We start from the raw sequence: 8,879 nt of genomic DNA, 5'->3' as shown, positions 1-8,879 counted from the left end.
TACAAATTTCATGAGAATCAATCTTTCATTCGGAAAATAATTCAAAAATACAACTACAAAAAATGTGAAGTGAAATCAATCCATCCTGATCTTCAGTGTCTGGGGGGTGTGGGCCTCGGAGGCCAGACTGAGACCCTCATTGGCTAGGGACACCCAGGAAGCCAGTAAAAAAATTCCAGTCCTCTTAGCAACCAAGCCTCCATAATCCAAGGAACACCTGAGGGCTGCGGGAGACAGAGTGCTGAGAATGTCTAACTCATGATTGAAAATACAGAGATGTGTTATTGGCTTTGGATGGGGGACAAGTATCAAATCCGTTGGGGTTCTTGCCCAAAACAACAATCACCCATTGTCCTTTTGAGCACAAGGGCTCTAACACGCCTGACGTGCTCAAATCTCTTGCCTGCTAGGATTTAGAGAATTTTCTCCATCTCCATGATAGAGAGGGAAAGAGAAAAGAAGTGACCTCTCTTTGGTCACTTTGGAAAAGAAGTTTGGAAAAGAAGTTTGCCTGTTTTGTGAACTCCCAATTGCTTTCTTGAATTTCAATGAACCAGTCACTCAGAGCCAGGGAGACTGGGAATCGAGTCCCGCTGGCACTTCCCAGCTCTGGAAGGGAGTATTCCTCTAGTGGTTAGTGCGGGAGCCTGGACAAAGGCTCCATCCCCGGCTCTATCCCTGACTCCCTCGGTGACCCTGAGGCAGTGGCTTCTCCTGCCCAGGCCTCTGTTTCCCTCACTGGGGCTGGGGACACTCCCCTACAGCCCTTGGGTCATCACGCTTCAGGAATGTGCGTGAGGTACGAGGAGACCTGGAGATGGGAGGTGTGCTGCTGGCCATAGGTCAGTGTTGTGAACCCCCGGTTGCTAGGCTGAGTTTATCCATCCCCTGGCAATAAAACATCATCTTGTTTTCACAGCCACTTTCGATCTCTAGGCTTCTACTCCCTGCTCTGCTGGCAGGGCATTGGGCAGCATCCTTTCTAGCCCACCTGGGTGCAGGAGATCAAGGAGGAGGGCAAGAGACTAGGCCTCGGTGAGTATCTGCCACCCAGCGCTTTCCCATCTAGAGGAAGTGAGTGGAGTTCTCCAGAGCCATCCCCAGTGTGGTGGAAATGGGCCAGCAAGAGGGCTCCCAGCCCTTCCCTTGCAGGAGATTGTTCCCCACGTCGAGAGTCTTTGGGGAGGGCAGAACCTGCCAGGTGCTGAACACCCACAACCGCAATCAGTGAAATCAGTGGGTACTGAGGACGACTCCTCCCTCCCAGCATTGGCACCTTGTGAACTTTCGCTGGGGACTGTCCGGGTGCTGCTCTTTCCCTGGCCTGGGAGGGAGCGGGGCCTTCTGGGGTGGAGGGAGCTGCTTGTCCAAACTAACAGAGAGCCCCGCTGCTCTGAAAGGACGAGACTCCCCTGGTGTCACAGGGCCCCAGGGGTGAGGGGGAACGTTGGGAGCAGCCTGTTCTGTGAGCTGCTGCCAGTGGGTGTGGATGGCAGCCCCCATGCCCTGGGGTGGGGTGTGTGGTGAGGAGAAATTGCCTCAGCGGAGGGGAGGTGGACGGAGGAACAGGCAGGCACATTAATGAGAGGCTGCCTTGAACCCAGACTCATGGCTGCTCCCCACTCATTCCCAGGATGCAGCGGCTGAGGCGAATTCTGAGGAGGAAGGCCGGGCTGGTGGCTCCGGAGCCGGTAGGGAGCAGCGTCCGGCTTTCCCAGGAGGAGAGCGGCCCCTCTGTCCCCGCGGGCGGGGAAGAGGCCAGGGGCCAGGCGAGGAGGAGGAGCTCCCTGGCTTTCTGGAGGAGGAGGAAGACACCAGCTCCCTTAGCATGCCCTGAAGCCCCTTCTGGTCCCAAATGGAGGTGGCCCAGGGTGATGCTATGTAGGAGGGACCCAAGAGAGGGTGGGAGCCTGGGAAGGCGGCTCTGCAGCTTCCTTTACAGGAAGCAGAGGAGCCAGGAGCCACTCCCCAGTGCCCAACCGGAACCATCCACCAGCCTGGACACTGAGGAGCCCCCAGCCAGCCCAGAGCAGGAGCTGGGCGACTCTTGCACGGGGACCAGCAGCTCCTCCTTCTCCCGAGGGGCCAGCAGCCCCTCTGTGGGGTCTGAGAGCCCTGAGGCTGAAGGCTCCCTCTGTGCAGGTGAGGGGAGACCCATGGGACAGAGGGGAGGACAGGGGCAGTGGGGGACTAGTAACACCCTGTCAAGGTTTCTTCCCTACTCTGAACTTTACAGTACAGAGGTAGGGACCTGCATGAAAGACCCTCTCAGCTTATTTTTACCAGCTTAGGTTAAAAAAACTTTCCCAAGGTATAAACTTTGCCTTGTCCTTGAACAGTCTGCTGCCACCACAAAGTCTTTTAAACAAAGAACAGGGAAAGAGACCACTTGGAGACGTTTTCCCCCAAAATATTTCCCCCAGCCCTACACCCCCTTTCCTGGGGAAGGCTTCATAATAATTTTTACCAATTGGTACAGGTGAACACAGACCCAAAGTCTTGGATTTTAAGAACAATGAAAATTAATTAGATTTTTAAAAGAAGAATTTTAATTAAAGAAAAGGTAAAAGAATCAGCTTTGTAAAATTAGGATGGTAAATACCTTACAGGTTAATTAGATTTAAAACTGAGAATTTTTTGAAGCAAAACCTTAAGTTACAAAAAGACACAAAAACAGGAATATACATTTCCTTCAAAGTTAGTAACAGCCGGTTTGTTGAGCCATTTATGAAACAGATTTGTTATTTGGTTTACATAAGCCACATTAGTTCAGGCCTTTTTTTAAGGGTTTGAAATTTTACTTTGTAAGTTTTAGGTGTAACTTGAAATTGGCGATTTGGCTGTATTGTGCTACAAATGGCCTGTAATATCTGGCCAAGCCTAAGAAGGATTGGACCAGTTTTTTTTTTTTTTTTTACTTTGAGACAGGCTACTTTTGGATAGCATTCACTTTGGCCTGTAGGGGGTTGATAGTTTCTTGACCCACCTGATGTTCAAGGTAAGCTACTCTGTTTAGGCCTATTTGACACTTTTTAGTCTTAACAGTTAGTTTTGCCTCCCTTATGCGCTTGAAGACTTTTTGTAGATGTTCCAGGTGTTTTACCCAGGATTCCAAAACTATGGCCACATTGTCAAGGTCTGCGACTGCACATTTTTCCAATTCCACTAGGAGACCATCTACAAGTTTTTGGAAGGTGGTGGGCGCATTCTGCAGCCTGAAAGAGAGCACATTAAATTCACACAGCCCGACATGTGTGATGAAGGCTGACCTTTTTCTTGGCGGATTTATTTAGCAGTACCTGCCAGTACCCCTTGGTTAAGTCCAAGATAGGGATGAACTGGGCCCGTCCCAGTTTCTTCACTAGTTTATTTGTTCGTGGCATTGGATAGTTGTTTGGGAGCGTTACAGCATTTAGCTTATGGTAGTCCATGCAAAAACGTATTTCCCCATTTGGGTTGGGAATTAGAACCACTGGAGATGCCCATGCACTGCCAGAGGGGCGGATTACACCCATTTGTAGCATATCCTGGATCTTCCATTCTATAGCAGTTTTAGCTTGAGGAGACACCCGGTAAGGTTGGGCTCTAATTGGGTGAGCATTACCTGTGTCAATGGAGTGGTATGCCCGTTCAGTCAGTCCTGGGGTAGCTGAGAACGTCGGCGCATAGCTAGTACACAGCTCCTTGATTTGCTGTCGCTGCATATGCCCAAGGGTCATGGAGAGGTTTACCTTTTCCACACCACCAGCACTTTTTCCTTTGTAGTAGACACCTTTAGGCCACTCAGCGTTATCTCCTCCCTGGGCTGTAAACTGACAAATCTTTAATTCTTTGGAATAAAAGGGCTTTAGAGAATTAATATGGTACACCTTAGGCTTTCGGTTGGAGGTGGGGAATGCTATGAGATAATTAACAGCTCCCAGGAGCTCTTGGACCATTAATGGTCCTTCCCACAACGCTTTTATTCTGTGGGCCTAGAGTGCCTTCAAGACCATTACCTGGTCCCCTACATTGAAGGAACGCTTTCTGGCATGTTTATCATACCAGGCTTTTTGCTCTTTTTGAGCATCCTGTAGGTTTTCTTTAGCAAGGGCTAAAGAGGTTCGGCAGGTGTTTTGTAGGTTGGTTACAAAGTTCAGAATGTTAGTTCCTGGAGAAGGTGTAAACCCTTCCCATTGCTGCTTTACCAACTGTAATGGCCCCTTAACCTTGTGGCCATATACAAGTTCAAATGGTGAAAACCCTAAACTGGGATGTGGTACAGCTTTGTAGTCAAAGAGCAACTGCTGCAACACTAGGTCCCAATTATTGGAGTGCTTATTTACAAATGTACGTATTATGGCTTCCAAAGTTTCATGAAACTTCTCCACCATGGCATTTGTTTGATGGTGGTAAGAAATGGCAACCAAGTGGTTCACCCCATGAGCTTCCCAAAGGCATTCCATAGTTCCTGCCAGGAAATTAGTTCCTGCATCTGTAAGGATGTCGGAGGGCCAACTTACCCTGGCAAAAATGTCTGCTGGTGCCTGGCACACGCTTTTAGCCCTGGTGTTGCTTAGAGCTACTGCTTCTGGCCATCGGGTGGCAAAATCCATGAAAGTCAGTACGTAGTGCTTTCCTCTGGGTGTCTTTTTTGGAAAAGGACCCAGAATATTTACAGCTACTTGCTGAAATGGAACCTCAATGATGGGGAGATGCTGGAGAGGGGCTTTGACCTGGTCTTGGGGTTTTCCCACTCTGTGGCACACCTCACAAGACCGCACATAGGTAGAAACATTCTTGCCCATTCCCTCCCAGTGGGAATTTCCCAAATGGTTTTTAGTTCTGTTCACCCCAACATGGCCACTAGGATGATCATGGGCTAAGCTTAATAGCATTACCTGGTACTTAGTTGGAACTACCAACTGCCTCTGAGGATGCCAGTTTTCTTCGTATCCACCAGAAAGAGTTTCCTTGTATAAAAGTCCTTTTTTCACAACAAACCTGGATTGATTCGAAGAGCTGAGAGGCGGTGGGTTGTTCTGTGCCACCGTCCAAGCTCTCTGGAGGCTTTGATCTGCTTTCTGTTCGGTCTGGAACTGTTCCCTTGATGCTGGAGACATCAGTTCCTGATTGGATTGTGGACCTGGGCTTGGTCCCTCTGGAAGCGATGCAGGTAATGGGGCTGTTTTAGTTGACTGTGAACCGCTCTTGGCTGGTGCACTATGTTGGGGTTCAGGCTCTGGCTGAGCCTCTTGTGTAGGGTTATCTGCTGCTGCCAGTGCAGGTTGGGTGGGGCCCTCTGGTGTTGGGGTTGCAAGTACTGGATTCAGTGCTGGCAATGGTTCTGGTGCTGGTTTTTTTGCCGGTTCCAATTCTGGGACTGGCTCTGTCTGGGTCTCTGTGACTGGATTCACTACTGCTGTTGCAGACGTTGGTATGGGGTCTGGTTCCAACATCTTTGAGTAGGTCCTGGTAGAAGTCTCCAGAACAGAGCTAGGTGTGACAGCTTGCTTAACCCGTCTGCGGGTGACCATTCCCACCTTCTTGGCTAGCTTCACATGATTGGCCAAGTCTTCCCTCAACAGCATGGGGATGGGATAATTATCATAGACTGCAAAAGTCCACGTTCCTGACCAGCCCTTGTACCAAACAGACAACTTGGCTGTAGGCAAGTCAAAAGAGTTGGACTTGAAGGGTTGAATCATTACTTGGACCTCTGGGTCGATTAAATTGGGGTCCACTAAGGAAGCATGGATAGCCAACACTCCGGTGTCCCTCCATTTTGTGACCTTCTACCTGCCCACACTCACAGTTTCCCTCTGCTCTGAGAGTATCTGGGAGGCATCTGGGCCTGAGGACCTCTGGTGTGATTTCGGTGCAATGAACTGTAATTTCCAGGGGTTCTTGGGGCAGTTGGCCTTTACATGTCCCGGCTTGTTACATTTAAAACTTTGCCCAGCTAACTGGTTACTGGGGCGAGGTGGGTTGCTGGAGAACGGTGTAGTGGGACAACAAGGTGTCTGGAGTGTTCCTTGGAGTATAGTTGGGGCCTTGGGCTGCCCCTGGTAGCAGGGTGTGGTCTGAGGGTGTCCCTTCTGGTATCCGCTCCAACTGTGACCAGGGTTGTTCCTCTCTCCTCCCTCCTCCCGTATTCCTCCAAAGCTAGTTACATCCTGTCCATTGAGCCATTTCTCAAACAGATCTGTTCTCTGGTTTACATAAGCCACATTACTTAGTCCAGGTCCTCTCTTAAGGGCTTTCACTTTTACTCTGTAAGTTTCAGGTGTAACTTGAAATTGTTTTAAAACCAAACCCTTGGATTTATTATAGTTCGAAGCCTCCTCAATCACCATCTTATTGAATATGTCCAGAGCTCTTCCAGGCAATTTTGCGGCCGACCTGGTCATCTTGTGAGCTTCAGGGATTTGATGGAGTGTGCACAGTCTCTCAAAGGTGAGAAAATAATCAGCAATATCACTGGATTCATTATACTGTGGACATAGTGTAATGGATTGTTGGGGAAGGATTGTTAGGGTTATTTGGTATATTCTGCCGAGCCTTTGCCTTCTCCATCTCCAGTGTATGCTTCCTCTCTTTTTCCTTCTCCTCCTCTGCATGCTTCCTTTCTTTTTTCCTCTCCTCCATTTCTTTTTCCTTTGCCTCCATTTCTTTTTCTTTTGCCTTCATTTTCTCTGTCTGAGTTCGACCCATCTTTTATGTTCCTTTTGTTTTTCCTCAGCCTCAAATCTGGCTAATTGCAGCTTCTGTTGAACATGGCATTCTGTCCTCCTAACCTCTCTGTTTTTAACTCACTTTACACCCAGGAGTTAGAAATAAAGCAAAAAACCCAAAAACCCTGACTTGTAAAATTTTGCTGTGCTGTAACCCGATACCTTTCTTCTTTGATAGCTGTTCTCAGCCTACAGAAAACTCCTTTTGTTATGCCTGCTGCTCTGTCCCCCAGACAGAGAGACAGAATCTACAGCTGCAATCACCTTGTACAAAACCTTTTAAAATCCTACTGTGCTTCTGGTTCAAAATGATCCCACCACTGCCACCATGTCAAGGTTCCTTCCCCACTCTGAACTTTAGGTAAAGATGTGGGGACCTGCATGAAAGACACCCTAAGCTTGTTTTTACCAGTTTAAGTTAGAAACTTCCCCAAGGTACAAACTTTGCCTTGTCCTTGAACAGTATGCTGCCACCACCAAGCATTTTAAACAAAGAACAGGGAAAGAGACCACTTGGAGACATCTTCCCTCAAAATATTCCCCCAAGGCTCTACACCCCCTTTCCTGCGAAGGCTTAATAATAATCCTCACCAATTGGTACAGCTGAACAGAGACCCAAGCCCTTGGTTCTTAGAACAATGAAAAATTAATTAGGTTTTTAAAAGAATTTTAATGAAAGTAAAGGTAAAAGAATTACCTCTGTAAAATCAGGATGGTAAATACCTTACAGGGTAATCAGATTTAAAACATAGAGAATCCTTGTAGGCAAAACCTTAAGTTACAAAAAGACACAAAAACAGGAATATACATTCCCTCCAACACAGCTTATTTTACCAGCCATTAAACGAAAGAAAATCTAACACAATTGATAGTTAGATTACTTACTAACTTAACAGGAGCTGGAAGGCTTGCATTTCTGATTTGTCCCCGGCAAAAGCATTACACAGACAGACAGAACCCTTTATTTATTTAGCCCCCCGCCCCCCTCCAGATTTGAAAGTATTTTGTTCCCTCATTGGTCATTTTGGGTCAGGTGCCAGCGAGGTTATCTTAGCTTCTTAACCCTTTAGAGGTGAAAGGGTTTTGCCTCTGGCCAGGAGAGATTTTATAGCACTGTATACACAAAGGTGGTTACCCTTCCCTTGATATTTATGACACACCCTGTGCCCATTGGCTCACCAAGGCGCCAGGACTGAGCCACGGGAGCCCCACTGACACCAGTGGGAGTGGCCCAGCCACACTCCATGGCAGGAGATGCTGGGCAGAGTTGGGGGACCTCCAGCATCCCCTGATAATGTTGGGCAGGGGCTGATGGCCACGGGGCCCTGAGGCTGATGGGGCTGAGGTCATCTCTGGGAAGGGCAGGGTGGGGACCTTGATGCCATGGGGTTCCTTGTTGAGGATGGGGGACATTGAGCCATTTCTCTACCCTGCATTCTCACAGCAGTAGCATAAATGATGCTTTTCTTCTTCTCTCCCTGGTGCAGAGACCCTCAGTGCCCAGCTGGAGGATGATGATGATGAGGAGGATGTGTCCCCTGAACAAGACACCATCAGGGTCATCCAGCAGCACCTCCAGGGCAGAGTTGAGGTACAAAAATCTTCCAGCTGCACTGCCCCCAAGTCTGTCCTGCCCCTTGTTCCATCCCCACCCACATTCGGGGTCTTGTCCCAGAGAATCCATCACCCGCAATGGGGGGGACTTCTCCCCTGTTACCTGGCACCCCAAAGTGGGGGTGTTCATCTCATGCAGGACAAGGTGTCCGCTCCCCGCAGACACTGCCCCAGTTACAACCCCAGTCTGTGCAGGGTGACACTGCTTTTGGGAAGAGGGGCGGCTTTCCCTGTCCAACTCCAGGGAGGTCCTGAGACCTGGAGCTTTTGTAGGTGGGGTGAGGAAGTCCCTACCTGACCATCTCTCTCTCTCTCTCCCCCAACCCCACTCTTAGTGGGTGGAGGACAGGGCCAAACAGCTCCGCTTCCTCCACGCTGTCCCACGTCTGTGCTTCTCGGCACAGCAGCAGGGGTGGGACACTCTGGAGCCGCACTTCTCCAAAGCGGCCCTTGTGGAGAGCATTGCGGTGAGTGGGACCCTGTGCCCGGCTCCTGGGGTGAGGGAGCCCAACATGGGAGGAAGAGTTAGTGGGGCTGGAGGGGGAAGCAGAG

This window comes from Eretmochelys imbricata, chromosome 6 (genome assembly GCF_965152235.1).
Source record: "Eretmochelys imbricata isolate rEreImb1 chromosome 6, rEreImb1.hap1, whole genome shotgun sequence".
NCBI lineage: Eukaryota > Metazoa > Chordata > Testudines > Cheloniidae > Eretmochelys > Eretmochelys imbricata.
This window is presented reverse-complemented; position numbering follows the sequence as displayed.